Genomic DNA, 18,303 nt, shown 5'->3' with positions numbered 1-18,303 from the left:
TCACACAGTGTCGTTTGTTTAGCTATATGGGATGTACCAAATACATACTCTCGTCTGTGTAGCTGTGTATGATGTAAAAATACACACTCTCATCTGTTGAGCTGTGATGTGGGATGTAAAAATACACAGTATCGTCAGTTTAGCTGTGTGGGATGTATCAAATATACAGCACTGTCTGTTTAGCTGTGTATGATATACCAAATACATAGTTTCGTTTGTGTAACCGTGGGGGATGTACAATTACACAGTGTTGTCTGTTTATCTGTGTTGGATGTAGCAATACACAGTATTGTCTGTGAAGTTGTGTCGGATATATCAACTACACAGTATCGTCTGTTAAGCTGTGTGGGGTTTCGAAATACACAGTATCGTCTTTTTAGCTGTGTGGGATGTAACAATACACATATAGTCTGTTTGGAAGTATGGGATGTACAACTATACACCACTGTTTCGTCTGTCTAGCTGTGTCGGATGACACAATACACAGTATCGTCTGTTAAGCTGTGTTAGCCGTACAACTAGACATTGTTGTCTGTTTAGTTGTGTGGAATGTAGCAATATACAAAGTCGACTGTTTAGCTGTTTAACAATACAAAGTATCGTCTGTTAGGATGTGTAGGATGTACAATCACACAGTGTCATGTGTTCAGCTATATGGAATGTACCAAATAAACACTATCGTCTGTTCAGCTATGTGGGATGTAAAGATACACGTTATCGTCTGTTTAGCTGTGTTGGGTGTCAAAATACACAGTATCGTCTGTTTAACTGTGTGGGGGTGAATCAAAAACACAGTAGCGTCTGTTAATTAGATATGGGGTATGTACTCATATACAATATTGTCTGTTTAAATGTAGCTGTGTGGGATATCACTAAACACCATTTCGTCTGTCAGCCGAGGGAGCTGTAACCATACAAAGTTTCGTCTTTAGCAGTGTGGGATTTTACAATACACAGTATCGTCTGTTCAAATGCGTTGACCTAAAACACATAGATTCATATGCATGTAGGGGATAAGCATAATTCCAATATATCAACCTTAATGTTTAGTTGTGCGGTATGTAATATTTTATAATGAGTTTGCTATTAAACTTTAGTGTTTGTCTCCATATTGTATTTGCAACGTTAACTGTGCAGTCCGTCACCATTATCTTGAAAAAAGCTCGAAAATTGGAATCCGATGCAGGTTTGTTTATTCCAGACCTCAAATTCACTGATATAATATGTTGTGATCTAGATTTGTTCCAGACTATCTATTCTCAAACTGGTTGACACATGTATATTTGATATTTGTTAAGTTTCATTATAAACTTAAATTTGAAATGTAATTAAATAAGACGTTTCGACGGCAGACGAGCTGTCGGCAAAACATACTTTTGTTTTCATTATTTGTTTAAACAGCATTGCAGTATAGGTAAAACAATATTTTTCCATACAAATACGTTCAGACGTGTCATTATTTACCATTAAAATTTGTACAGATAACAATTTATTGATTGCGGTCACTTTTTAAAAGAATTAGAGTTTATGAAAAATTATCTTATAAAAAACAAACACAGACATTTGATATATGCGTTAACTCAATTAGTGTCACAAGTTAAATTGTAAAAAGTCATCATTGTCATGTTTGATGATTGAAATATTGACATCGATTTGATAAGGACAAAAATAGGTTCTGTAAAAAGATAAAATTGATTTTATTTTAAAAAGTAGTCGACATAGATTAGGTTTTATAGCAGGCATCTTTAATACATTACAATATCATTTTATTTTACAGCTTGAGCATATAAAAAAGAAGATGTGGTATGATTGCCAATGAGACAACTATCACAAAAGACCAAAATGATACAGACATTAACAACTATAGGTCACCGTACGGCCTTCAACAATGAGCAATGCCCATACCGCATAGTCAACTATAAAAGGCCTCGATAAGCCAATGTAAAACAATTCAAACGAGAAAACTAACGGCTTTATTTATGAAAAAAAATGAACGAAAAACACATAAACAAACGACAACCACTGAATTACAGGCTCCTGACTTGGGACAGGCACAAACATAAATATGTTCAACCAAAAAGAGAACACTCAGGTTTATATCAAATTTCGAAGCTATATAAAAAAATCTTATCCACATCTTATCAGGTCCGAGAGCAGAATTATTTCATTATGCATTTCATGTTAAAAAAAGTCGCAATTGACGTATCTCAAAAATATTTTTATCATGTAGTGTACTACTTTAGGAAAAAATATATTTTTATCATAAAAAGTCTACCAGTTCAACTTAAAACAGGAATAGTTCTATCACTGAAAATGCATTAATTTGGATTTTATCTCACCTTCTTTATATGGTTCTTGTATGCAAAAAAACATAGACAAGGAGTAGGTCCAGTAAGAGCCGTTTTTGGCTCCAAAATACAGCAGTTTTACAAAATTGATAAAATGTAAACTTTTAGTTATTTTTGAACAGTAGAGTGCTTCTGCTACATCATTATGGGCTATTTTTGACTATACAATGAACATATGTAGGGTATTGGCACCTTAAAAGAGGGACGAAAGATACCAAAGGGACAGTCAAACTCGTAAATCTAAAACAAACTGACAACGCCATGGCTAAAAATGAAAAAGACAAACAGAAAAACAATAGTACACATGACACAACATAGAAACTAAAGAATAAACAACACGAACCCCACCAAAAACTAGGGGTGATCTCAGGTGCTCCGGAAGGGTAAGCAGATCCTGCTTCACAAAGTCACGCTAAATTACTGAATTCTTCACAATTTTAGCAATTTAGTTACATTTTAGACAGTTTTCGTGTAAAACGAAAGTGGCCTCATTCGTGTTCATCCATAATATTGAAATGGAAGTTGTATTTTATGATAATACATAACATATATTAAGGTTGAGGACGAACACGGATGCTGCCACTTTCATTTTTGACAAAACAATCCGAAAAGTGACATGTTTTGGCATATTTGGTTGATTTTTCATATTTGTGATTGAATTGGATCGTTTTTAATGATTAAATCAGTTCAAATCTTTCACATAAACTAATTGATTCAAATGAAATAGACACTTAAGTGTTTAAAAAGTGGTCAAAATCTTTTGTCAGATGAACCTGAATTTTGAGACCAAAATCGGTCCTTACCGGACCTGTTCCTTTAAAAGCTGTATATTACAAATTTTCATGTAATATAATGTACACACTAAGGACTACATTTGTATTCAAAGGAAGATAACTCTGTCCTAAGATCACTCCGAAGCAAAGCTATTTCCTATAAGTATATTACGATTAGATAGGCTGATTGACGTTATTGCATCGATTGGCAACCTTCGGCATAGTCCATGATTCAATGCACGTTTGAATTATTTTTATGGCAAATCTTTACTTAACTAACTAAGTATGCGATGAGTATATGATGGACAGTAACAGTGTGTATATTTTTTATAGATTGAAAAAGACATATACAACTGCTATTTATAGTAAAGATAAGTTATCGTTCTCAACATACAGATCTGCCACTAGACGTTAAACAACCATCAATCAATCATTATAAAAAACATTTTAGGGAAATTTCAATACTGAGGACTAGGAGTCGATTGTCAACGTTTCAATTTGTTATGACTTTTTTACTTTTTTACTCACAAATTATCGGAGATTTGCCATTTTAACATATGTGTGACAGTTTGACTGTTTTGAAGAGTATGTCTGAACTAATTGTTATGAAACTTATACACAATGCGTATTACCATACAACACAGTTAAATTTTGAATTTGGGATGTGTTATTTTAAACGTTGTGTCCCTTTATAGCTTTATAAACAGGTGTGTGCATCATCTGTGTCCTATGGAAGACAAATCCTTTATTTATTCTATATTCAGATCTCAATATTTAATGACCAAAACTAACAACAATTTCTGTTATCTACACTATAAATATACAAACTAACATACTTTATGAGCTTTAACCAAACATACAAAATCATTTTAAAAAATACAATACTTCGACGTAAACATTTGATATATATAAGGCTTCCCTATCGCTGGTTTCTAATCACATAGTTTGCACGTATTCGAATTTTAATTAAGATACGATAAACTTTGTTTGGTGAAGTTGTCTCTCGATAATGACATCAAAACAAATGTAAAGATTATTTTACTGGTAATAATTTGAAAACCTTAACGGTATAATCAAATGTGTCGTTATTCAGAGTTAATTGTTGATTTGACAGAAATATAATCATTGACGTTTGATCAAAACAGATATAAAAAAATCTATTAAAGATGAATAGAACTATCGTCGAAATTTCCATTACCTTTGTTTAATATTTTTTATACTTAAAAGGTCGAAATGTATTTGTATTTATTGATAATAGTTTTTAGTTGCAAGAAAACGAAAAAAACCTACTGAATAAATAAGACCAACAGTCTACTTAACATAAAATAGAATTAAAACAAAGACTGAACAGAACAATACCTACACCATCCGGGGTCTAATGTGCTCCCGCAGGATATGAAAATCCTGCTACACATGTGACACATGTCGCGTTCCTTTCAATTATAACCAAATGGTATTTGAAGTAATCAGGAATGCCACAAAAGCAGTTACATATTGCTAATCGTAAGACATCACTAAACGTGTAAACCATCGGTCTTGTTACGTAACTAAACATACAAATAAAACTTGAAATTTAAGAATTGAAATATGGATTTCAGGAGATACAGATAGAAGCACAACAGAGATTGTAAAATAAAGTACAACCATTGAAAACTGAAAAAAATGCACAACACAACACAACACAATCATTAAAAACCAAAAAATACACACTAGAAAACACAACACAATACAACACATCACAATACAATACAGCACAACACAACACAACACAACCCAACACATCACAACACAAACATTGAAAAAATGAAAAAAATACAATGTTGAACTCCGGAAACTAAAGCATGAACCATTTTTAGTACACTAAGTGTAGAAGAAGGTGAATTGGAAAGGAAAGCCGGTCTTTTATAGCTACATGTATATATTTTTCTCTTGCAAATCTTAGTTATAAAATCTTAGTCTCTTATCAAAGCTTCAACATAACAAACAATTATTTAGATACTTGTACCAGTACTTCCTCACCTGAAATATTTCATCAAACAATTTTAAATAATTTAAAAATATGAAATGGTAAATCTTTTTCAGGAAGGGTACTTTGAACATTATCCCACAATGTGTTGGTCACGTGAGCCTCTTATGCGAACTTATAATTATATCATTTTGTCACCTTATCAATACAAATGTCTACTTATATCCAGTTTATCTGTTTCGTACTTTGGCGTTCAAATTGTATATACAAAAGATGTGATATTTTTGTATTTCTTATAGAATTAATTAGTAGTCCTTAGTATTATAAACATTCTTAGAAATATAAACCATGCATCTATATAATTAAACTATTATTTGTTTTACGTTGCGATTATAATGTTTTCTTTATAATTACATATGATCATCCATTTTATCAATAATACAATATTCTATGTAATGGGTACATTGTATTTGGAACACTTTTTTAATATTTAAGTTTGTGATCAATATTTGAATATATCAAAGGGGCCCATTGTACGCTTGTTCTCTGATCCACTAGGTTATGTGATATTTTAGAATAATTGAGATGGACCGTGGAATATTATGTTTTTACGGATTTATCATAATTATTTCAGGTAAGAATATTTTTACCTTCAGGAAAGATGAATGCTCATTTTTTGTTCTTAATTTTATGCTTTTCTAAATTGACTGTCACTAAAACACCTCCTTCTTATTCTGTCAAACGAGCCTTCGAAAAACTCAAAGTAGACATTTTATATCAATCATGCCAATAAATGCCCTATTAATAATAGTAACATTAATATGACAATGTGGACCCACCATAAGAAAAATGACGGGTGCCACTTATAGATCCAGGATCTACTTACCCTTACGGAGTAACTGAGACCGCCCTTATTGTATTGTTTGGCTTTTGTCATTTATGTTTTAGTTTTTCATGTATTGTTGTACTGACTTTTTTCATAACCTGTTCATGGCACTGTTAGTTTCCTTTATACTTTATAGTTTCAATATCCTTTTCGTATGTTTCGCGTGCTTTTTTTTTTATTTAAAAAAAAAGTTATTATTCTGAGGGTGTCGATTGATCAAAACAGACTACATTTTTGCATTTTGTGTTATTCAGTTTTTAAAATTGTCCGTCTGTTAATCTAAAATTATCAAGAAACTACAAATTCCCTCTTCCAGGCAGAGGTAGGTCAAGCTGATCCCTTTTTGGCCCCAACATATAGCAGTTTAACAAAATTGTTAAAATGTAAACGTTTAGCAATTTATTTGAAAGTAGATTACTTCTGCTACATGAATATGGGCTGATTTTTTACAATGCAATGCATATATATAAGCTACTAGCATCATTAAGTCATGCTGAATTACTGGCTTCTTCAGAATTTAATCATTTTAGTTAATCTTAGACGGTTTCCTTCTCAAATGGAAGTGGCCGAATGTGTGTTCTTTCTTTATAAATATTTGAATGTAAGTTGTATTTGATGGTCAAAATTAACATATATAAAAGTTGTGAGTATTCGACCACTTTTATTTTCGACAACACAACAACCATATAAAAAGTTTCATATTATGGCATATTTGATAGATATTTCAACCTTAATTTGAGCATTTTTTATGACTAAATCAGTTCAAATCTTTCACATAAACTAATCAAATTGACTGAAGTAGACACGTGCACTTAAGTGTTTAAAAATTTTCCAACATATTCATCAGATTAATCTGACATTTGATGCCAAAAGCGGCCCTTACCGGAAATACTCCTTTGAAATTACTGCGATGAACTTGTCTATCATTTTTATGCCTTTTTTTGTTTGCATAGCTCTTTAACTGATCCGGGGTGGTTTTTACAAAGCTATAGTAGAAATATTAAGGGTACCAGAGCCTGTAAGGAGATACATCTCATGAAATGTCCAATGATCATCTTATGACTATCCTAGGACATGTCTCAGACCTCACTTCAAAGCTTTCATATGATGATCTTAGTAAAGATATCCAAATCAAGTCGCAAGTACTTAAGATTATCAAATGTTAACATGGTTCTATGAAAAAATCATTTAAATGTGATATGTGTTTCTCATAGATTATTTTATCTATTTGTTAATAATCCATAATACGATCATTATCAAAGTTGATATTAAATTCAAGTCCACATTTTGAGAGAGAGAAAAAACAATTTTCTGATGAAATATTTTTTCAAGTGAGCTAAGTTCAATATGTCACTCTACCGGTTTAAATAAGGATAACAAAAATCGTCCGTTTTTGCTACACTTACACTATAACTAAACCATTGCTAATAATCCGTCAACCTATACAGATTTAGTTAAGAGTAGGAAAAGAGATTAAATAATTAGATAATTATTAGATAATTTGCAACATTAATTTAGAAAATAAGCGTAATTTATTTATTAAACAAACTTATTATGACTATCCTAAGACCTTTACGAGACACCTCTCGTGTAGTCCTAACAAAATGACCAATTTAAAGAGATGTCCTTATAGTACTGCAACTGACATCGAAAAAGACGCTTAGTTAACGAGTTTAATGGTCCGGAATAACATACGGCTGCAAATTGTTTTAAATGATAGAATAATATCTATATTTTAATTTCCGTCGGGTCGTAAAAAGTTTCTATGGTCACATTTTTGTATGCGTTTGTCTTTGAAAACGATAACAAATATGATTCAAAAACAGTATTTGACATTTAAGAGGACAAAACATATTATTGCAACACTGCATGCAAATTTTCTTGGGCAAATTCCAAACAATTTTGTCAAAAACCAAAAAATAAAAACATCATTTGTACCTTTTTTAATTACGGAAATTTCCTATCCTTCAATCAGCTCCACCATTAATTTTTTCCTTCGCAATCAATTCGATAGTTTCGATGTGATTATGTTGATTTTGTAGGAGAAGTTAATCTATTTTTGAGTGATTTGAATGTACATTGTAGTTCTTTCGTGTATTTTCTGTAAATAAGTTATATTTTTGTTTATAAAAATTTGACTTTCATAAAAGTTAACCAAATCCTTCGGATAAGAGGTTTTTCCGGATAATGAGTATAGTTAATATTGTTCGAAAATACATTGTATGTCAATGTTTAACCCCCGAGCAATTAAAATGCATGCACGTGGTCTGGGAAAAGTACTATTGAAGTTTTGCAAATATTTGGTGTGTGACAAGGTGATGCTTTAACCAACTTCACTTGATATTCTGCTTTCCTTTGGCGAATCATCAGTGGTGTTATGAGACTTGCACCAGAAGGCAAAATTGGTGCGTCTTTAAATAAGATTGATTGATTGATTGTTGGTTTCTAAACGTCCAGTGGCAAATAGTTCATGCATTTTCAGGACGGGAACAAGTTAACAATAAAAACAATAGGTAGGTTTTGTCATAATAGAGGTCATTCGGTATGATGGTCGAGAATATTTAGACTGCCACTGGAAAATGGTGGTATATTAGATTGGGACAGAATTTGCCATTGCAACAGACCACCTACGGACCCCTCAAGGAGTTGTTACAAGGGTTTTTAACGTGCAAAGAACGTGGCACTCCCTTTACACGAGGCATCGGATTGAACGTCCTCATTCTGACTAGACGTGAAGTCCTGCGAACTTGATACATTCCGCACAGCCAAACGGACGTCCCACTTCGTTTTACTGCCGGTCGAGAGAAGACCAAGTGAACATATTTCATTTCCCAAGTCACCCTTGGGGAACTTTCAATTAGACACAAGAGAAATCCATATATGTGATCAAACTGATCGACATGTATCCTCACAACCTGATACTTTTATACGATCTCGCGTTCAGTTTCTTCCTTGTAGTTTGTGTGTAAAAGAAAAACCTTTAAAAAAAAACAGAAAATTATGCAAAACTGAGTCCTCTAAACTTGTTGACAGACTTTTAAGTTGTGCTTATTAATGTGAGTAATCCTCTATCCATGCATGACCAAGTACTGATTGAAGTCAACACCTGTGCAATTAAGTGAAAAAGTTACTAAATAATTAGAATTTGAACTTGATGTCAGTTCATTAATAACGATTGTTTGAGATGTGATTTGTTCCTCCATAAGAAAAAGCCTTTCTCATGTAGCACGACCAGATATATATACCGATCACTTTTACCCAAGATTGTCTCTGATGCTTACCAAACTGCCAAACTCGAGAACTAACAAGAAATTGTGACACCTTACAATTCAGACACAGTGGGACCAAGGCATATGAAATATAAAGTTAAGCTCTGAACTCAATATAGGGGATGCCATATCTACTGCAGGAAAATCAAAATCTATGTTAAGACTTTCAGAATTACACTAACTTGTGTCTGAAAATATCAAGGATACATTAAAAGAAGAACAACTACTTCACCATGCCACCAGTGCTCTTTTGAGCTATGTCCTCGTTTTGGTATTTCTATGGAAATGATGCCTGCATAGCTTCTTAATAGATATAATAATATGTGGTATGAGTGCCAATGATACAACACACCATCCAAGTCACAATTTATAAAAGTAAACCATTATAGGTCACGGTCCGGTTCTCAACTTGGAGTCTATTCTCAAAAGTTCATTTGTTAGTTAATTGATGGAAAAATAACACTAAGACGCTTCTGAACCGAATATTGTCTCTAAAGATAACAAATATTCGTAAATGTATGGATATTACAAAATCAATCGTTTCTGTAGCAACATTCGCTCAATTATATTTGGGATTGGCAGTGCAGATATATCATGCATATGTATATGGGAATATGGGTCACGAACATTAATCGAAACTGTGTACTCACATTGCTTTTGTGTTTCCTATGCAAAGGTAAGACTATATCTGACGAGTTTGACAGAATCATGACGGTATTTACGCTCCAAATACCATTTGTACTCAAAAACTGTGTTTGCCTTGAACAAACTCTGTCCTGCATCAAATTTGTTCTTATATATAAAAGGAAGTGTCTTGTAATGCTTATACTCGTACTAAATCCGCATATGATGACTACGAGATTGATTCATGTCCCTATTTAAAGCTACTTTGTGTCGCTTTTAAAAGTTATATAAGGATCAAGACTGATTTTGAATTACAACATTATAAAATTGGCAATTGCATTGTATAAATTTTCATCCTTCCCTTAAAAAATTAATCAGTTAACTTTTTTTACCAGGATTATCCTACTAAAAAAACGTTTATGCACCAAACTGGTGACTTTGTTTTACACTCATTTTTTTTTAAACCTCGCTTTCGCCTCGGGTGACTGTAGTATATTTTGTGTTATAACTGCTCTGTTTAGACTTTGCAAATACACAATATGTATTTATCTATGACTAGACACTAATTTTTACAAAATACACAACCTTTAAGATGCGAAATTAAAAACACTGTTTCAGCGCTGGAATTTGGTTTTTTTCAAAGATAGAAAAAATATTGAAATAATTTAATAAACTGGTGTTTTATAGTTAAGAAAATCATTCTGTAATATACTATAGTGAAACACTATACACAATATGAAAGTTTATGGATGTGAAAAGGACAAGGCCACTTCTTCTTTTGCTATGTCTTAAATGGAAAAAAATCAGAAGGTTCCAAATCAACGCCATTTTGTAATGGCAGCTCTTCATATAAGTAGTAAAATTTATCGTTTAAACATTGTTTATAGCATATGCTTATGATCGAATTGTTTTTGAAGCATTCTATTGAATAAATATCAGAATATTTCTCCTTTTTTTCCTTGTGGTTGAAATAAACATATTTTTAGATCTGACCGTTGACCACATTTTCACAAAATTGTGACCACTCTGGTTTTTTACGACCCAACTTTTCTTATTGTACACGTTTTCTTCTTTCCATCGATATATAATTTCGGTGTGTGTTATTCCGGACCATTAAAGTTTTAAAAGATGACATCTGGTTGCAGTACTATTAATTAGAACTACTTTAAAAAAAAAAACGCTTAAGACTAAGATGTCGTTAAACTATAATAAGATATGTCTTAGTCCTTAGACCGCTTCGTGAAACTTGCCCCCTGTTATGATAGGTTGTTGAGTTTCAAATATTCGGCTTTGAGCATTCCTGCTGAGGGTAAATATAGAAAAGGGCTTGTGTAATTTCAAAAATTTTCCTCTGAAAAAGTGAAAAAGTTTAGTGACACGCAAAAATTATGTTACAAAACTTGCAAAAACACATCTGATTACATATATACAACACGTTCCAAGATTTATAACTACATAATAGCATTTCAATTTCTAGTATATACGTCCTTGCTGCGGGATAAAACAGTACATTGTTTCTGTTGAATTAGCAGTTTTCATTACATTGTATACTTTATTGACAAACCGGTGAATAACCTTTCTCAATTAGACAGCCTGTTTCAAAGTTTACTGTTCTTTAGTTCAAATTTTATGTAAGCAATTGGATAAAGCTATTTGCTTTAAGTTATTGAAGAAAAGCTTTTAAGACGACGTATTGCCAACAACGTATTATAGTGTCTATTTAAAATTCTGTGAGAAAACTTGGGAAACATATTTTTTTCATTACGAAACCAAATCGTTAATCAGTTGTATAACTCTCAACCTTTCATTACCTATAAATCAAATTTATGGAATTCGTAGAATAAAATGTCATTATTGAGATTCAACACAGTTAGTCCAATTAACAATAACTTTTTAGTATATACGTACTTACTGAAAAATCAACAAGTGCAGTGTTTCTGTTCAATCAGCAGTTTGTTTTCATTACATTGTAAAATTGAGAATGGAAATGGCGAATGTGCCAAAGAGACAACAACTCGACCATAGAACAGACAAGATCAGAAGGTCAAATGGGTCTTCAATGTAGCGAGATATTCCCGCACCCAGAGGCGTCCTTCAGCTGGCCCCTTAAGAAATATATACACTAGTTCAGTGATAATGAACGCCATTCTAAACTAAAATATATGTTATTGACTAACTGGATAGTACTCTTTTTCAAAGTTTGCTGTTTTTTAGTACGAATTTGTAAGTAAGAAAATAAATAATGCTATTTGCTTTAAATTAATGTAGAAAAGCTTTAAAAGCGACGTATTGATAACAACGTATAATAGTGTCTTTTGAAAAATTGCGAGAATGGGTTTGAAAACTTATTTTTTTCATTATAAAAATTCATCCTTAATCAGTTATATAACACTACAGTTTTGATGACCCATACATTGTATAACATGTTTATGGAATGAATTAGTTCAATAAAAGGTAATTATTAAGATGCAGCACAGTTGCACTAAATGGTTCAATTAACAATAACTTCCACCAATTATTTAGCGCATAATATCGTAATCTATAGAATTAAAATATCCTGATTCTACCATAACTTTGTTTGCTTGGATTTCGTCTTTTTCAATAATATCTTAGATTACTATACCTAACTCAAGAAATATATAGATCCATAGTAGAAGGAAAATACTTTTTCTGTTTGATGCTTAAATAAAGTATTTTCTCGTTTTTTTTATATAGATTGAACGTTGGTTTGCCCGTTTAATTGGTTTTACACTAGTAATTTTGGGGCCCTTTATAGCTTCTTGTTCGGTGTGAGCCAATGCTCTGTGTTGAAGGCCGTACATTAACCTATAATGGTTTACTTTTTTAAATTGTTATTTGGATGTGTCTCATTGGCACTCACACCACATCTTTTCATATCTTATCATTATATATGTTAGATTGAATAATGGCAGACCCAGAAAGTTTGATTAAAGGGTACATTGACTGACCTAAAGGGGGCTCCAGTTATGCTTCAGTGATGTGCAATATAATCAACGTAAAACTTCATTATAAAATGGGACCCGAGCTCGAGGATTTCTCCTAGATTACCAGGAATATCTTTTAATTATAAGCGACCAAACTGATTGACTCATCGATATGTATTTATATATCTTTGATATTTTTAAGTTGCATGGTCAACAATAATATATAACATATTTATATTTGGAGTTTTGACGGCAGACGAGTTGTCGGAAAATTTATACTTTGCAATTGATGATTGCTATTTGTTCAGACAGCTTTGAAGTATATGTCATACCATATTTTTCGGTATAATTGCACTCTGTTATTTCGTCATCGAACATTGTAACAGATACCAATAAAATGTTTGCGGTAATTTTCAAAGAATTATATTAGGTATATGAAAAGAGACTTGCAAAAAACAAACACAGAAATTTGATATATTTGTTAACTCAATTAGTGTCAAAATTCCAATTGTAAAATGTCATGTTTGATGATTTAGAAATTGATATCGATCTTCATAGGGACGCAGTTAAGTTTTGTGTAAAGACAAAAATATATGGTATTTATTTAGTTGTCCATATACATTGGTTATTATAGTATGTATATTTGATATATATATATATAATGCCTATATCGTTTTTTATACTGTTTAAGTATGTTAGATCAAAATAGAACGAACAATATGCATTGAAATCAACATCCAATTTTGAAAAATGTCACCACGATTCATTAGGACTACGACATGTGAGAGCACAGTTATTATATAATGCATTTTCTTTGGTCAATAAACTCATATTAAAAATCGAAACTCTCCTATCTCAAGTTTTTTTTACAGTTTAGTGTGCTTCTTTGGGACTTCTCATATGATCTTAATGACAACAGGTTTATAACATATATGTATAATGACAAAGCGCTGTAAAACACAGATCAAGCTCAAATTTGGAATGCGATAATATTTATCGTTATTTCCCTTTATAGCTTTATATGCAGGCGGGGGCATCATCTGTGCCCCATAGACACATTCTCTTCTTATCTAATATTAAAATATCAATACTTTATGACCAAAATGTTTGTTATATGCGCCCTAGGTATCAAAACTAACAGACTATATGCTCTATTTAGTAAAAACTGAGCTTTAAACAAGCATAAAAAATATTTTGAAAATACAAACGAAGAAGTTAACATTTGTTAGATTTAACTTTACAGATACGGCTGTCCTATCGATGGTTGCTAATCACCTTAGTGTGCACTTATTCCAATATTAATTAAGATACGGTAATCTTTGTTTGGTGAGTTTGTCTCTAGATAATGAAATTAAAACAAATGTAAAGATTATTTTACTGGCAACAATTTGAAAATATAAACGGTTTAATCAGATGTGTCCATATAAAGCGTCAATTGTTGATTTGACAGAAATAAAAAAAAACGAAAATGTGTGATTAAAACAGTTATAAACAATTTATCAAATATGAAAAGAAGGTCGATGTTTTTTTGTTTTTTTTAAATCTGAAAGGTCAAAATTTATTTGTATTATGATAGTTTTGCCTGGTAGTGAGTTGTGTCTATATCATATTAAGCATAAACATTCAAAAGGTAATACAAGATCGAACGCAATGGAGTTATAAAGAAAAGAAGTATACACAATAGCTATCAAAGTTACCAGGATTATAATTTAGTACGCCAGACCCGCGTGTCGTTTTGTTAATATTCATGTCAACAACAAAATGTTGAATACTAGGCTGGTGATACCCTCGGGGACGAAATTTCCACCAGCAGTAGCATCGACCCAGTGGTGTAAATAGTTATCAAAGGTCCCATGATTATAATAAGTACGCCAGACGCACGTTTCGTCTACTCAAGACTCATCAGTGACGCTCATATATATATAAAGCCAAACAAGTACGAAGTTGAAGACCATTGAGGATCCAAAATTCCAAAGCATTGTGCCAAAATACGGCTAAGGTAATCTATGCCTGTGATAAGAAAATCCTTAGTATCTCGAAAAATTCCAAATTTTGTAAAACAGGGAATTTATAAAAATGACCACAAAATGATATTCATGTTAATACCGAAATGTTGAGTACTGGGCTGGTGGAACCCTCTGGGATGAAACGTCCACAAGCAGTGGCATCAACCCAGTGGTGTAAATAGTTATCACAAGTACCAAGATTATAATTTAGTACGCCAGACGCGCGTTTCGTGTATTTAAGACTCATCAGTGTAGCTCAGATCAAAACAGTTAAACAGCTAAACACGTACAAAGTTGATGAGCATTGAGGTCCAAAAATTCCAAAAAGTTGTGCCATATACGGATAATGAAGTCTACTTCTGGGATATAAAAATCATTTGTCTATATCCTTAATCTGTAGAACATCGGTCTTGTATCTTACCTAATCATAAAAATTGACTGAATTTGATATTTTAGAAATACGGTTTTCTGGAAAATGGTAATGCAGGACTGTTACCGGTCGAAAGAACATAGACATTGAAAATATTAAAGACTACAAAGATCAACACTAAAACTATAAATGACACATAGAAACAACACAAACAATGAACAAAAACAATGAACAAATTGTCAAAGTACAACACTGAAAACTTAATCAGTAACATAGAAACAACACATACATTGAAAAAAAAAGCAAAGCAAAAAGAAACAAATAAACTACACATAGGCAGAACGTACAGCACTGAAATAAAAAGACAAACATAAACATTGCAAAAGCAAAGAATAAATAGCACAACAATAAAAATTGAACAGAAACAGAAACAAACAAGAACGTTTTCATTACAAGTAATTTAAGGTGACCGCAGGTGCACCGGGAGGGAAATAAGGTCTTTTATAACTAACTTTTTTAGAATCAGAGTCTATTATCAAAGCAATAATATATAAACGATCATTAAGATGCTTGTATTGGTAAATTTCGTAGCAAAGTTCCTAACACATCGGTTACATCATAATGGAATTTGAAGAGACTATCACAAAACATGCAAAAGTGAAAGGTGTGGCTAGCTATAAAACCAGATTTAATTCAAAATTGTCTACATATTTAAGTTTATGTCTGTGCCCGTCAGAAATATGACAGTCGTAACCTATGCGTTTGATGTGTTTGAGCTTTTGATTTTGCTATCTGATTAAGGACTTTCCCTTTTGTTTTTTCCGTAGAGATCAGTATTTTTGTAATTTTACTTTTTTTCTGAAATGTTTCATCCAACAAGTTAAATAATTTAATAAAAATATAAATAGAGATAATTTCAGGAAGGACTTTTGGAATAATATCCCTGTTTGAATTGGCTTTGTGAACTTGCTATCTATGCTTATTAATTGTTCTTTTATTTCCCCACCTTATCTAGACAAATGTATCTTTCTTTTCAGTTCATCTATTTCGTTTTTTTGGCGTTCAAAATCTGTGTTCAAAAGATTTTTTTGTAATTTTTCTAAAATTAATAAGAATTTAATAGATTTATAGAGCATGCATCTATAAATGAATAAACTATTAATCGTTTTACGTCGCGATTAAAATCATAATAATTACATATAATCACCCATTTTATCAATAATACAATATAATATGTTATGGGTACATTGTGATTGGAACACTTTGTTAAATATTTTAATTGGTGATCAATGTTTGAATATATTAAAGGGGCTAATTGTAAGCTTGTTCTCTGATGCACTAGATCATGTGATATTTAGAATTATTGCGATGGACTGTGGAATATTTTGTTTTTATGGTTGTATCATACTTATTTCATTTAGAGGTAAGAATATTGTTACATTAAGGAAAGATGAAGGACAATGTGTTTTCAAAATTTGAGCTTTTTTAAAGTCGATCGTAATTAAAAGTCTTCCTTATAAATCTGTCAAAGATGTCTCAATTATACTCCCATTAAAAAATTAGATTTTACATGCCAATTGAATGTCTTTTTGTTATTTAAACCGTCACATAATGATGACAATGTAGACTTACCATAAGAAAAATGACGGGTGTCACTAATGAAACAAGGAATCTTTAAAAAAAAAATGTTTCTGACAAAGAGAACAAGATACGTTCTGCGCTTTTTTTTACTTTGTCGTCTTTAAATTTGTGTCATTCAGGTTTTAGTTTTTATGTATTTATTTTTTATAGACTGTTCTTTTCGACTTATGCGTTTCGAATGCCCTTTTGGTACGTTCCGAATTCCCTTTCGGTACTGACATGATTTATAATTGACCTTTTACATATTGTCCATTTACGAATATAATAAAAACCAAATTACTTTAAATAAAAAGACAGCATCGTTAAAATTCTATTTGCTCACATAGCTGTTCTTTTACGCCATTGGTTTTTAACTATTCGGCTCTCAGTGTTCCCGATGAATGTACATAAATCCAGAAAACTGTTTCAATTAATTACATTGTGCCTTTTTTTATTAACCAGGCATGGTCTCCTTTTTTCATGACACCACAATAAGAAATTAAGACAGAAACCAAGAACATCGGATGTTTATAATTTGATTTCGACAAATCATTTCCGAGAACAGATATTTCAATATTGAGAGTAAATATTTTTTCACACCGATTAATTAATGTGGACCTAACACACAATTTAGAGATATGCATTATATATTCACTGCATGGTTAAAGACATAAAAGCACTAGTGGCCTTTTAAAGAAATGGCAGAATAATTAAACGGTCATCATGCATATTCTGAATTTTGTAATGAACTAATTGAAATGACTAATTGTGTACACTAGTTCTTTGACTGGGTTGTGAAAATTCTTTAAATAAAAAGGGACCATCATTATCCCTATGGGCTAGAAAATATTAGAATGCCAAATTAAATAAAGGAATAAAATGTACCGATAATGCATACTGATGCTGTGATACTAGTATTCGATTCTTGTCGGTAAAGTTATATATAAATTTCAAAAATGAGTACTTTTGACATTTTTTTATTTAGTTTCTAAATTGTCCGTTTTTAGTTTTAAATTATTCAGAAACTTCAATTTCACTCCTTCAAACAAATTTGAAATAAATTAGATGAATTTGCCTATTATTGTGAGTATCTTTTTGGTCACATAGCTCTTTAACTTACCCAGTTCTTATACATCTTTGACTTTCAAATATTCGGCTTTGTGCGTTCCTGTTAAAGCATAGAAAAAGGCTTCTGTAATTTCAAATTTTTTATATGTAAAAGTGAAAACGTTAACTGACACGCAACATTTTATGTTTCAAAGTTCGTTATAGTAAGTCGGATTAAATGTAAAGAAAAGGTTACAAGATTCATAACATCATAATAGCATTTTTATTTCTGGTATATAAGTACCTACTGCGAGTACAAAAGAATAGTACACAGTTTCTGTTGAATCAATTATTTGTCATTACATTGTTTATCTTATTGACTAATTGGTGAATAAGTTTACTGTTCTTTGATAGAAAATTCCTGCAAGCAATTATAACATTGTATCTGC

This window comes from Mytilus trossulus, chromosome 8 (genome assembly GCF_036588685.1).
Source record: "Mytilus trossulus isolate FHL-02 chromosome 8, PNRI_Mtr1.1.1.hap1, whole genome shotgun sequence".
In the NCBI taxonomy this organism is placed as follows: domain Eukaryota; kingdom Metazoa; phylum Mollusca; class Bivalvia; order Mytilida; family Mytilidae; genus Mytilus; species Mytilus trossulus.
The sequence above is the reverse complement of the archived record's forward strand: the minus strand, read 5'-3'. Positions refer to the sequence as shown.